The sequence below is a fragment of the Perca fluviatilis genome, chromosome 15 (genome assembly GCF_010015445.1).
Source record: "Perca fluviatilis chromosome 15, GENO_Pfluv_1.0, whole genome shotgun sequence".
In the NCBI taxonomy this organism is placed as follows: domain Eukaryota; kingdom Metazoa; phylum Chordata; class Actinopteri; order Perciformes; family Percidae; genus Perca; species Perca fluviatilis.
In genome coordinates, this window is record NC_053126.1 from 25,945,117 (window position 1) to 25,959,416 (window position 14,300).

The 14,300-nt window shown below is 40.5% G+C and overlaps 1 protein-coding gene across 2 annotated transcripts in view; it reads right to left on the reverse strand.

Annotated features, from left to right (window-relative positions):
- Positions 1 to 11,883, reverse strand: part of carhsp1 (calcium regulated heat stable protein 1) — a 28,801-nt gene extending 16,918 nt beyond the window's left edge. Inside the window, exons 1-2 of one of the 2 annotated variants that reach the window (XM_039825857.1) lie at positions 11,675 to 11,883; positions 10,630 to 10,738 (exon numbers count right to left, since the gene is read on the reverse strand). The gene's annotated coding sequence lies outside the window, so the exon portion shown is untranslated. The remainder of the gene's footprint in view (positions 1 to 10,629; positions 10,739 to 11,674) is intronic. The other variant, XM_039825855.1, reaches the window with a different exon arrangement.
- Between the last annotated feature and the right edge of the window lie 2,417 nt (positions 11,884 to 14,300).

The following is a 14,300-nucleotide window of genomic DNA, read 5'->3' on the forward strand; positions in this document are numbered from 1 at the left end:
GCTCAGTGTGTGCGTGCGTGCGTGCGTGTGTGGTAAGTGGGCAGAAGAGAGATAGAGAAAGAGGAAGCAGACGTGTTGTAGATGCAACCGGAGCAGAGTTAGTGGTTATTCATGTTATAGCCTAACGTCGGCCCTGGAGGTAACCAGTCTCCCCTGGTTTTCTGATCACGGTCGGAAACGAAGCGATCAGGAAAGGTTAACCCATTGAACATTTTAACAGCTTATTAACGTGCGCTTGTTGCCCCGTGTGTGCCGATGCGCTCATCTGTTGACATTTCCGAATGCTTTCCTACAGTTGCTTAAAAGTGGGCTTTCCACACAAACAAACGTAGCCTAAATGTGTCATTAGTATGAGGAAAAAAAATGAGATTTTAACTGTGTCGGGCTCGGGTCGGGCTCGGACACAAATTTCTTAATACCTGTTGTGCTCGGGCCGGGTTCGGTCACGGCTCTGTCGGACGCGGGCCGGCCTCGGACAGAAAAATTCGGCCCGATCCGGACTCTATTGCCAATCACCTTCCCTGCAGTATTAACAATTTTGGAAAGCTTGTTTATATCTTTCACATTCAGGTTACCATACCAGGCAGTTATATTAAACTGTAAAATACTTTCTACTAGGCCCCTATATGCCATCTCAAGAATGTATTGACTGACCCCGAAACTCAACAACAATTTTCTAATTAAAAACTCTCTTAAAAGCTCTCTTAAAAAATACTCTCGGAGTTAACATTAAAACTTAAAGTGCGATCAATGATTATACCCAAATACTTGAAATTTTCGACTACTTCCACAGGCCGGCTGTTAAGTACAACAGGGTTGAAGTTACTGGCCCCTCTCGGTTTCATTTGTATTATAAGTTCTTTTGTTTTAGTCACGTCACGACACCAGTCCTGCAGTAAAGTGACTTGGCTAAAGTAAGCTTCCTCATGTGCTGCATTATTTTCTGTGAGAAGTCCTACCAAAGCCATGTCATCAGCATATTTAAGTAACATTTGTGCTGTGCACAGTCATTTCATTTATATGAATAGAGAACAACAAAGGTGACAACACACAGCCTTGTGGTGCTCCAGTATTTATAACAAGCTCATCTGAGTAAACCCCATTCATTAACACTCTCCGAGGGCGGTCAGTTAAGAAACTTCTAATCCAGTGAATGAGCCCGCCATTCACATTCATCCTATGAAGTTGTTCTAAAAGAATGTCAATTTTCATAGTATTAAAAGCAGAAGTAAAATCAATAAAAAGAACCAGAGCAAGCGATTTTGGTTTTTGCAAATGTTTAGTGCAAAAATTTGATTTACAAGAGTAAATGCTTGTTACTAACTTAGCTCTGGGGAGCTTATTCCCCAGAGTCCTTTTCTCGCCCCGCAGTATTCCTTGGATTAGGGTGGCAGCTAAATCATGGTTGCAGCTGTAGCTGTGGTCCTGCTCAGTGCCCTGTTACGCCCTGCTACGCCATGAACTACTACAACTACTATTTCTAGTCATAGTTCCATATCTTTATTGTGACTATAATTGCCACTGCGCATCGTACCCCCAGCCGGCACTGTCGGACACCGCCTACCAAGAGCCTGGGTCTGTCCGAGGTTTCTCCCTAAAAGGAAGTTTTCCTCACCACCCGAAATTTCTCTTCCTCGCCACTGTCACACTAAATGCTTGCTCTTGGGGGAATTACTGGAATTGATGGGTCTTTGTAAATTATAGAATGTATCTGTAAAGTGTCTTAAGATAACTCTTTGATTTTATTCTATAAAAAAAGTGATACTGAAAATGATATTTGGTCTGAGAAAGATCATTTTGCAATCAATGTCACACTACACACAGCACTACACACAACATGCAATCACGAGATTCAGTTCAATAAATCAACTTAATGGAAGAGGCTTGGGTTTGTCTGTGGTAGCTATCACTCAGCTATGGGAAGGCTTTTTTTTTTATTATAATATCACCCTGCATTAGATGGTGAAACTGAGACTGTGGTAAGCTGTTACAGAGCCAATACAGCACTGTGTACACTCCAATCAGACAAACATGACACTATGTGGCAAAGTGTTATGTCTGCAATGAGACCACTGAACATGACAGAGGAAAAATTGCATCTTCTGACCCGCCAATGCTGCCATCTCATCAATCACTGCGTTTTACGGCAGTTCATTTGGAAGTTTTCAGTAAACCCATTTCCCAATAACTTGCCAGAGTTCCAATTTGGCAATATCAGAGAATTCAGCAGGAAATTGTTTTAGGAAAAAGCAAAAGCTGCGAAAATATTAAGTTTTCAAATTTAAAAAAAGTGTGCAATTTCACGCGTTATTTTGACAAAATAACGCCAACATTTTCCTATTTACATGTTGTGATTTGTATAGTCACAGCGTGTACATGGTGGAGTGATTTGCTCGCAGCACCTGAGAAGCCTCGTGGTGAGGAGCAGAGAGTCCGCCTGGAGTTCACTTAGAGTTAGAGTAATATCACTCCGCCCCAATAGCAGTGCTTCGCCTTCTGAGAATAGTTCCCAGTTTGTACAGGTTAGAAGATGGCTGTGTCTCATGGGACCTTGTTATTTGTACACGCTGTGACTATACAAATCACAACATTTAAATAGGAAAATGGCGTTATTTTGTCACTTATTGGGAGCAGTAGGCTAAATGGAGCCAGTTACCTCCAGGATCTGTGCTAAACTAGGCTAGCGGTGGGTGCGTCAGACAGTTACAACACGCACGGAGATGAGAAGGGTATGTATGGACTTATCTAACTCTGGGGCACACGGTGAATAAGCTAAAGTCCCACTAAGTCAGCGTGTTCCTTTAAAGCTTTAAACTCTGTCGCAATCTGACAGTGCGTTTCTTTTAAAGTTTGAGTCTGGGTTGGGAAACCTTTGTAATCTCTGTGGGGGACTCAGGCTGAATGACCACGTCCAATGGTGCCCCAACACCAGCTAGTGTTACAACATTTTCTTACAAACCTTATGCATACTGGAATATACACAAAGAAAATCTAAAGAAAAATGGAGAAAAAAAAAAACCAAGTAGCGTTGGAATTCCATGTCCATGTCATGGTACCCAATTCGGTACAAAATTTGAGCAGGAAAATCGAGTACTTTACTTAAATATATGTAGCTTAAAAGCTGAAGTGAGGAGATTAAATGTTATTTTGTTATTGCCAATCGTTCTGGGACGAAAGACAAAAAAAGAAAACTCCCCAGGCAGCAACATCATTGATCGCTCATACAATTGGAGGGTTAAAAAAAAAAAAAAAAAAACGTACGGTAAGGAGTGGAAAAGAAATCTGATTACTGACCACGCTACATGTCAACGGACGCAAGCTCGCAGTGCAGATTTTGCTGCTGAAGCCCATTTACATAGCAGGTATTTCTTTACATGCAAAGTTTGAGGATTATCACTTTACAATACCGGTGTCACAAAGTTCCTTCCCAAAGTATTAGCTTGAGTGATGTGGAGATAAGCACAGCAAAGAGTCAGTCAGTCAGAGTCTCTCCCCCCCCCCTCCCCTCCGTGTTTATCTCCCTGCGTCATTTACATAGTTTCTCCCCAAACATTTACTTTACATTTACTGTGGAGTGGTTTCACCTTCTGCACACATCAAATGTTCGAGGCCATAATTGCCGGATTAATAGAGAATGAAAAACTATGGAAGTTGCAGCCTTAGTTGCTTTGAAACACACAAACAGATACACTCATTTTATTTTTTGCGGAGAGTCAGAGGAGAATACTGACAACCATCTCGTGTCTGTGTAATACATACGAAGATACAGCCAGCAGCCGCTTAGCAAACTGTAGCTTAGCACAAAGACTAGAAATGGGGGAGAAACCGCTAGCCTGGCACTGGTCAAAGGTAACAAAACTGACGAGCCTCACTATTTAACAAGTTCTCTCGTGTTTGTTTAATTCGTACAAACACCAAGGTCCAAGGTTCTTCATCCGTCGTGCACAACGACGTCGCCAGGAGTAGTGCGAGTTAAGATACAGGGCTAAAATATAATACAAATACAAAATAAAATATGAATAAAAAAAGTGTAGAAATTAGAGAAATCTTGTAACAAGCATTTCATGATATTTAAAGACAATTCATATTATGTAAAACAAGTTGGAGCAGTGTGATTGATGGTTAACCTTACTTTGTGAATTTTAATATTCTTATTTTCATAACAACCAACAATCAAGTATCAAAAACTGAGGAGGACACGCTGTAGGATGCCGTCCTCCTCTCCTACTTCAATGCCTAACTAATCTATCCCTCTCTCTCTCCCTGACCCTGTCTTTCACTGGTTGAAGCCTGAAAATATTGTAAACAAATGAATAACTGTTGAGCTCTGTTTCAGACCGATACCTGTGGTTCAGGCTGGTCCTCATCCTCAACGTGCGCCTTTTTCAGTCGTGGAAAATACTTTTCAAGACTCATCTGGATTGAAGCAGCAATCATTCAGTGTAAGAGTAAAAAAAGGACATAACATTATTTATAATATGTTTATTTGATTCGCAGCTGCTACATAGTGTTTTGACCTTGACAACCCAAATGCATTTTACCGCAAAATTGCGACTAGTTAACTTTCTAAAGCAGGCGCAGTCGCTTGTTTGCTAAGAGTCGGGGGCGGACTCCAACGTTAACACACGGACAACATTGTATTCAGAATATAAAATATTTTTAGAGCACTTTTTAATGTGCGATTCTGTAAAGGTGTTCACGAGATACCAACCTTTTTTTTGGTACCTTTTTTTATAGAGTATGTTTTCCATGTTGTTTTTATTTTCTATAAGCTACCTTTCCATTAAAGCTCTCTCTCTCTCTCTCTCTCTCTCTCTCTCTCTCTCTCTCTCTCTCTCTCTCTCTCTCTCTCTCTCTCTCTCTCTCTCTCTCTCTCTCTCCCTCTCTCCCTCTCTCCCTCTCTCTCTCCCTCTCTCCCTCTCTCCCTCTCCCTCTCCCTCTGATCACAGGGGACTATTACAGCAGATCATTACACAACAACATGTAAGGCCTTCACAACAAGCTCCATCCCCCGACAAAACCATAGCGAGGGTTCAAAGTGGTCTAGCAGCAGTTAACAGCACAGTGGACAACAAGCATTTATGATCCAGTAGACAAATATGAGGACGTCTATTTGCAGATCTTGTGCCTTTGGCCTTGTAATGTCGAAAGACTGTAATGTAAGACTTCACCTAGTTTTTATTCACACGTCATCATCGTATCATTTAAAAACATTCCACAAGGTACAATGATCTTATATAGGACGCGTGAAATGGGGAAGCCCAAATAAGCTACTTAAAGCTTAGTGGGCCCAATAACATTAAACCTACAACAGAGAATATACAGACATTAAAAACTCTAGTCACAATAGACACAACACAGGCAAATGCAAATATGTTAGCTAACATTTGCCAATATCCCTCTTCTCGCCTTAGCCTACCCACGTGTCACTCATGTCACGTCTTATGAACAATAAGTTAGCGGGAGTGAGAAACTCAAGGCACTGTGAGGTCTAAGCTAACGTTACGTACTGAGTAACATTAGCACAACATCATGGCTGCGGCTGGAAAATTGTTTTAACATGACTTTAAAATCAACATCCACTGAGCCAAAGTGCTTATGTTAACCTTAGATGGTTCATTCTTATTTCCTAACTGCGTTGTGAGTTATAGTAACGTTAGCTTAGCTGGGAGCTTCATGGAGACAGCTAAAGTTTATGTTCGCTGCTCTACAGCGGTCAGAGTTAGCTTCGACTTCATATATTACCTTCTAATAGCTGTATTCTCAGTAATGTGGCAATCTGCACAACAAACAGTTTGCTTATAAATCCCTAAAATAGTAGTGACAGCACCGTTTGGCTTAGTTATCAATGCCATTAGCATCTTAGCTAACACTATTGTTACTTAGTTTATGACAAATTGTTACAGCTGTGCTGTCATTGTGCTAACTGAGCACCGTTAGCATTTACAACAGAGTCACTTCACTACACTTAGATAAAGTTTGATTATAGAGTTCTGTGAATGAACGTAAATAAAGTTGCGTGCAATGCGCCATGACGTAGTTCCTCTTCAAGGCCAGGCTAATGTTAGAAGTCCCTCTAGTGGACAGAATGTGGAACAACAACCACATGCTTATGGTGGCATTGACAATGCATAAGCCTGAGTAGTGTAGTACATATTAAGAACAGGCTGCATTTGAGCATTAAATATTCAAATATTATTTGAATATTAAAAAAATAACTAATGAAATTCAAATGGTATTAAAGAGGAAGATTGACAGCTCTATTGTGCACTTCACCTGGATTTCTGCAGTGTTTGCTAGATGAAATAATGTCACGTAGCATCCTGATATTAGATACATTTACTACCATCACTGCTCAACTAGTAGCCAATACTACGTCACATCACGAATCATGTAGTGGTGCATGCTTTAAGAGATTATTAAAATTCATGACAAGACAATGATATTCCAACTGCCAACACTAAAACACTGTACCGATATGGCTGAAAACATCTAAACATTGTTTCAATGCAGGGCTGTTTTCTTAGTCCTTGGTTTGGCAAAACTGGAGCGTTGTCCCAAATCCATACTAGGGTTGGGCCGGTGTACAAATGTTCAAACTGGTTTGATATTAAGCCAAACACCGGACCAGATCGGTATATCAAATTATATCACTAGGCGTCGCACTTGACTCAGCAGCCGCTCCCGAGTGGAGCATAATGAGACTTAGGGACTCCAGGTGGGGGTAATGCACCTTGAAACAGTCATTTTTTTCCTGCTACGTTTACATGCTGACTCGGCTATGTTTTCGGCTCAACATCGTCTTCAAATCCAAAATATATATTGGCACAGTTTTAGTTTTCCTGGAGACCAGCTCTGCCATGTCTTGTCTCGTGACCCCAAAAAACACATGAACTTTGTAGTAGACATGCACCTCTTCTCTGCTCCCACCCCTATTGAAATTTGATCTCCTTCATGTTGCCAGCCTCGGCTCTTGTGCGGGCCTGTCAGACACAGTCACTCAGTAATTCTGTTAATAAATATAATGTTAATCATGTTATCATATTGCTCTCTCTCTGTTTCTCTACAGAGCATGTGCAATAGAGCGAGGGGAGATTGAAGATGGCGTTGTTCTATTGGACAGATAAAAAATAATTATTTGAAATTGGAAAATTAGGTTTAGCACTGAGACGCCGCCAGCACAGGTTGCTGATGTAGGCTACTTTTTTATTTCCCAGAACATGTCAGAATGAAATGCCAATTCAGCTGGTTTGGATAAAATCAAACCAGTTTAAGCTTGTACACCGGACCGGAGCAGCGAAACAAGACATCGTAGTAATTGTAAGCGCTGAGTATTTAGTGTGTCACACTGGGAAAGTGACAAAATACATTTTGCTGTCTCCTTTTTGAAGTTTAATTGGCATTTTGTCACAGTTTGATTGACATCCGACAGTACTGTACTGTGTTATTTCCGTTTACAATAATAAAAAAATGGTTTAACAACATAATACAAACAAAACACTAAGGATTAGTACAGTCCACAATGTATAGTTAGTACAGTGCCTTGCGAAAGTATTCGGCCCCCTTGAACGTTTCGACCTTTTGCCACATTTCAGGCCTCAAACATAAAGATATAAAACTGTAATTTTTTGTGAAGAATCAACAACAAGTGGGTCCCAATTATGAAGTGGAACGAAATTCATTGGCTATTTCAAACTTTTTTAACAAATAAAAAACTGAAAAAGTTGGCGTGCAAAATTATTCAGCCCCTTTACTTTCAGTGCAGCAAACTCTCTCCAGAAGTTCAGTGAGGATCTCTGAATGATCCAATGTTGACCTAAATGACTAATGATGATAAATAGAATCCAGCTGTGTGTAATCAAGTCTCCGTATAAATGCACCTGCTCTGTGATAGTCTCAGAGGTCTGTGTAAAGCGCAGAGAGCATCATGAAGAACAAGGAACACACCAGGCAGGTCCGAGATACTGTTGGGGAGAAGTTTAAAGCCGGATTTGGATACAAAAAGATTTCCCAAGCTTTAAACATCCCAATGAGCACTGTGCAAGCGATAATATTGAAATGGAAGGAGTATCAGACCACTACAAATCTACGAAGACCCGGCCGTCCCTCTAAACTTTCAGCTCATACAATGAGAAGACTGATCAGAGATGCAGCCAAGAGGCCCATGATCACTCTGGATGAACTGCAGAGATCTACAGCTGAGCTGGGAGACTCTGTCCATAGGACAACAATCAGTCGTATACTGCACAAATCTGGCCTTTATGGAAGAGTGGCAAGAAGAAAGCCATTTCTTAAAGATATCCATAAAAAGTGTTGTTTAAAGTTTGCCAAAAGCCACCTGGGAGACACACCAAACATGTGGAAGAAGGTGCTGTGGTCAGATGAAACCAAAATCGAACTTTTTGGCAACAATGCAAAACGTTATGTTTGGCGGCAAAAGCAACACAGCTCATCACCCCTGAACACACCATCCCCACTGTCAAACATGGTGGTGGCAGCATCATGGTTTGGGCCTGCTTTGCTTCCAGCAGGGACAGGGAAGATGGTTAAAATTGATGGGAAGATGGATGGAGCCAAATACAGGACCATTCTGGAAGAAAACCTGATGGAGTCTGCAAAAGACCTGAGACTGGGACGGAGATTTGTCTTCCAACAAGACAATGATCCAAAACATAAAGCAAAATCTACAATGGAATGGTTCACAAATAAACATATCCAGGTGTTAGAATGGCCAAGTCAAAGTCCAGACCTGAATCCAATCGAGAATCTGTGGAAAGAACTGAAAACTGCTGTTCACAAACGCTCTCCATCCAACCTCACTGAGCTCGAGCTGTTTTGCAAGGAGGAATGGGCAAAAATGTCAGTCTCTCGATGTGCAAAACTGATAGAGACATACCCCCACTAATTTTACAGCTGTAATCGCAGCAAAAGGTGGCGCTACAAAGTATTAACTTAAGGGGGCTGAATAATTTTGCACGCCCAATATTTCAGTTTTTTATTTGTTTAAAAGGTTTGAAATATCCAATAAATTTCGTTCCACTTCATGATTGTGTCCCACTTGTTGTTGATTCTTCACAAAAAATTACAGTTTTATATCTTTATGTTTGAGGCCTGAAATGTGGCAAAAGGTCGAAAAGTTCAAGGGGGCCGAATACTTTCGCAAGGCACTGTATGTAGTATGGAATCAGGGCACAGCGTGGGATTGATTTTGATCACAATTATGCCCATTATTCCTAGCATGGGATGTCTTCTGGCTACACTGCATTCTGGTCTATAGACTACTGAATTCAGAATCTCGCCCTCTTTCATGGATTTCTCCATGTATGATCTTCAAATTTAAATGTCTTAGCCCTTTCCTTGTCCATTTGTTGTTTCTTCTAGTTTTAATATTTTTTTCTCCTTAGCATTTCTATGTAGCACTTTGCTTAAATATAAAGTGCATTACAAATAAAATGTATTATTATTATTATTATTATTATTATTATTATTATTATTATTATTATTATTAGTAGTAGTAGTAGTAGTAGTAGTAGTAGTAATAGTAAATGCTAGTGCCAATTGGTAAAGACGTTTTTTGCTCTTCTTGTGAAGGGGACCAACTCCAATTGCAATGTTTGTGGTTGTTATTTTAAATGGTTAAAAATCAATTCTGTTACCAAACTCCACTTAAGCGGATTTGGAAATGTTTGAAGATGATGTCATGTTGTCCCCATTTAAGAAGATATTCATGTGAAGAAGAAGAATACTGCACTGAAATTCAAAAAGGGACCAAGGCCATTTAGGCTTACTCGTTTGCGTACACACTCAAAAGTGACAGAAAGCCTTTTCAGCCCCTGAACAAGCTAGAACATGCAGTAGTGTGCATGTGGGTGTTTCAACAACAATATAGTTTGGCCTTGAATCTGTCAGAAACGCTCTCAAACAGCTGTGAATCTGTTAATCTCATCTTTGTGCAGGCCTGAGGAGGGAGGGGGGCACCTCAACCTTTTAGAGCCAGCCACATCCTGACTGAAATGGTGTCATGATACCCTTCATTAAAAAGCTTCTTTTTTTTTACCAGAAGCACACAAACAACCAAGCTCACATGTAGGCATGGGCCGGTATGAGATTCTGACGGTATGATAACCTTCAGCAAAATATATCACGGTTTCACGGTACTGCAATTACAGCATTACATTACATTATTATTTTGAAATGTCTGGGTAAAAAAAAAAAAAGTTTTCCTTTGAAAACAATGCATTTTATTTTCAAACACACTGCTCACTGGCAGGGATAGGGATTTCTAAACTGCACTTCCTGTCCTCGAAGACTCATTAAAAAAAAAAAAACAAAAAAAAACAGCTCATACCGCAGGAATGGTATGGCTGAAACCTTTGGTGGCATGAGAATCCGTTTTATTGGCCAAGTATACTAACATACACAAGGAATTTGTGACTTTGGTAGGTGTTAACTCTCTATACATTCAACAAATAGACATGTAGTAGTAATACAATAGAGACAACAATATACATATAGGCACACATCGACATAATATACAAAAATACAAATAAGACATAATATCAAGACAAGTACACATGGAGTGGGATGTAAAAAGGCATAAATTGAAACCGGTAACCGGGCCGTGCTTACTCCCAGGCATCCATTGCCACATCACATCAGCTGAGGTTTCATTTTGTTTCAAACAAAAGGCCTGAACACGGGGCTCAAAAACAAGGGGTTTCCCTCCACCTCTGCTATCCTGTGTGATTCATGCAGCCCCACACACACACACACACACACACACACACACACACACACACACACACACACACACACACACACACACACACACACACACACACACACACACAATAATGACATGCTGATAGCTACTGGCAACATCCTACATCTCTAAAGTGCCCTCAAAGCTCATCTTCCAGCACTTCATTAACTCAAAATGAGAGGTCTGTGTTGAGAGAAAATCTTTTCAAGTCTCGGAATAAAAGCTTCTGTCTGTGTCTCTCACTCACACACACACACACACACACACACACACACACACACACACACACACACACACACCCACCCCCACAAACACACCCACACACACACAAAACACACACACACACACACACACACACACACACACACACACACACACACACACATTCTGTTGTTGGCTGGTATCCCCCCCAACCTCCCACACCTCCAAAGGAAATGAACGCGCTAGAAAAACATAATCCGTAATGGAAAGGAGAGAGTCAATCAGTGGACATAAACGCGGCCAAAAAGTTGGAAAGAGAAAGCAAAGAAATCTTAATGCTGAGTTCATGGTCATGTTACGGTTTGTGTTCTGCTCGAACATTTGGACAAATTGTATTTTGATGCTTTGGCAACATTCTTATTAAAACTGGCATGCCAATAAAGCCCTTTTGAATTGAAAGCAAGTAGCAACCTCGACAGCAACCCCATTTTCCAATTTGACCACGTAACATTTAATTGTTTAAGTTAGCTATACAGCCTAAACCAAATTGTTTACTTAAGACACCTTTCCCTAAAACTTGACAGCTAGCTAACTTGTGATAAGAAATGAACTTAGCGAACTGCTGCGGTAATTATCCGTGTGTTGTGTATGGCGTTCACGCAGTAGGCTACAAACTGTTAACTTAACGTCAGTGGTTTGTGAGACGCTCACCTTGCTTCCGCCAACTTCACCGCTGAAGATGTTCTCGAGCCGAAGAATACGCGTCCAGCAAGACAATAAAACTTTGAGTGGGATTTTAGTTTAGAACGTTTTGTTTGTTTGTTCCTCCGCTCCGCCGAACACAACGTGATGGGCGTGCGATTCAATATCCAGGAGTCAAGGCAGCGTAGGTCTTTCTCTCTCGCTCTCTCTCTCTCTCTCTCTCTCTCTCTCTCTCTTCTCTCTCTCGCTCTCTCTCTCTCTCTCTCTCTCTCTCTCTCTCTCTCTCGCTCTCGCTCTCGCTCTCTCTCTCTCTCTCGCTCTCTCTGATCTGATGGGCGTGACTGATTCCACAGTAACGTCGCCTGTGAATCCCTTACCGTAACTGATGCTACAGTGCGGCCTCAAAAACACGACCCGCAAAGCTTCCATTTAGGCTACCGCAAATTTATATTGGGGGTTGGATTGGTTTTGGAGGAGATGATTTGTATGGAAGCCCAGTTCTGCCAGAATTATTATGACAGCGTAATATGTCGTATAATCAGTGTTGGGAAGGATACTTTCAAAACGTATTTCGTTACAGAATACAGAATACATGCCCACAAATGTAATTTGTAACGTAGGCCTATTCCGTTACGTTACTCAATCTGAGTAACGTAACGGAATACTTGGATTACTTCAGGATTACTTCCACATTGAATTGCGTTTTATAAGTGTAGGAATGCAGCTATCACATCCATCTTACTAAACAGGCCTATAATGGTGTGATCTTTTTATTCCAACTAGCTGAATGTGTACCTGAACAAGCAGATAGATTATTGTATTGGTAGTCCCGAACTGCATACTACAAAAATCTAACCGCAGTCTTGCTACCACGAGCTAATTTTAGCTAACGTTAGCTAGCATGTAAAACGGGGCTAGTCAGTCTTTAAACGGCTCTGGAGCTAGTAAATCAGCACGTAGGAGAATGTAAAGTCGCACGTCAATGTTAAAATAGCAAGGTGACCAGTAAAACTACAGCAGACGACTACCCTTGGCTAATTAAAAAATAGCTTACTTTAAGATGCTTCTTCAGGTTGGAGGTGGAGTAATTTGGACGCTGAAAGCAGGTTGCTGGCAAGCAGAGGTTGCACTGCACAGTTATATTTCATTCTCCCTGTTCGTTCTTTAATGTGAAATGCTGTTTGAATTTCCAAGATAGAAACTTATTCCTGTCCTGGCTCTGTCGTGCCGGTTCCGACTCCATTGTGACTGATCACGCAAATAGCTATTTTTTTCGATTTCATATCGGGGCTTCTGGAAAATGCATAGAGTTGCCTTAATTTATTCAGAGTGAATAAACTCGTGAAACAGAAGTATCGTCATGTAATCCATTGATTTCAACAATGTAACTGTATTCTAAATACCAACGATTTAAATTATAACTGTAACGGAATACAGTTACTCATAATTTGTATTCTGAATACGTAACGCCGTTACATGTATTCCGTTACTCCCCAACACTGCGTATAATACAGCAATATGACAGAATTTAAACATGATATAATATGGACAGTGTCAGGGTCCCACCGTCACCAGCACTCACTCCTCCCACTCGTTCACATTCCCCTTCACTCACTCCTCCCATCCGTTCACTATCTCCTCAGTACTGATTAGGGGTGGGGGAAAAAATCGATACAGCATAGTATCGCGATATTTTTCATGGCAATCGATACACAGACGCCAAGTATCGATCTTTTATGATATATGTCTTGGTCAGTTTGTCTGCTTGACAATCACATTTTGCACCAATACAATTGAAGTGAGATGAACAAACAGAGAAATGTATCTTTTTAGATAAAACAGATGTTGACAAAATTGTCCTTTCGGGACATCATTTGAAATTGGGAAAAATCTGAAGTTGGAAAAAAGGTAATACATTGCAATATATCGCAGAATATTGCAATATGTTTAAAATCGCAATAATATCGCATCGTGACATAAGTATCGGGATGATATCGTATCGTGAGGCCTCTGGTGATTCCCACCCCTAGTACTGATTACTCACACACACGCAGAACATCGAGACACTGTTTACCACTCTTTAATTTAAGCATACGTATTTTTCCATCCAAGCATTTAATCGAGGGACTGTCTATTCAATATTACTAGTCTAGAAGTATTATTACCATTAGTATAACTATTGGTAGGTCAATTAAAGTCAATTAAAAATCTTATTGTGCAGTAGACAATATTTTTTTTTCATCCAGACGATTAGATTGGGAATACAAGAGAGGCATAAACTGCGGCTAAATTAAAAATATTATAATTATTTACAATAACTACAACAAACCACATAGAAAAAAAGAGAATTGAGAATGAAAATAGGTTTGATCATCTTAGCACTAATATGTACCATACAATGATGGTGCGAACAATATGCTGCACATTTAGTCTCAAGTAGCCTACTCATCAAGTAGAAGATAATGCTATACATGCTGAAAAATAGGCCTTTTTCACAAAATACATTTTGACATACAGTAGGCCTACAGTAGGAAAAGCACAGGTGTAAATAAAAAGGAGTGATGGCTGAATTCCATTTAGCAGCTTCCGTTTCAGGGTCCTGGTACTGTTCATGTTGGCTCACTGTCACACTGTC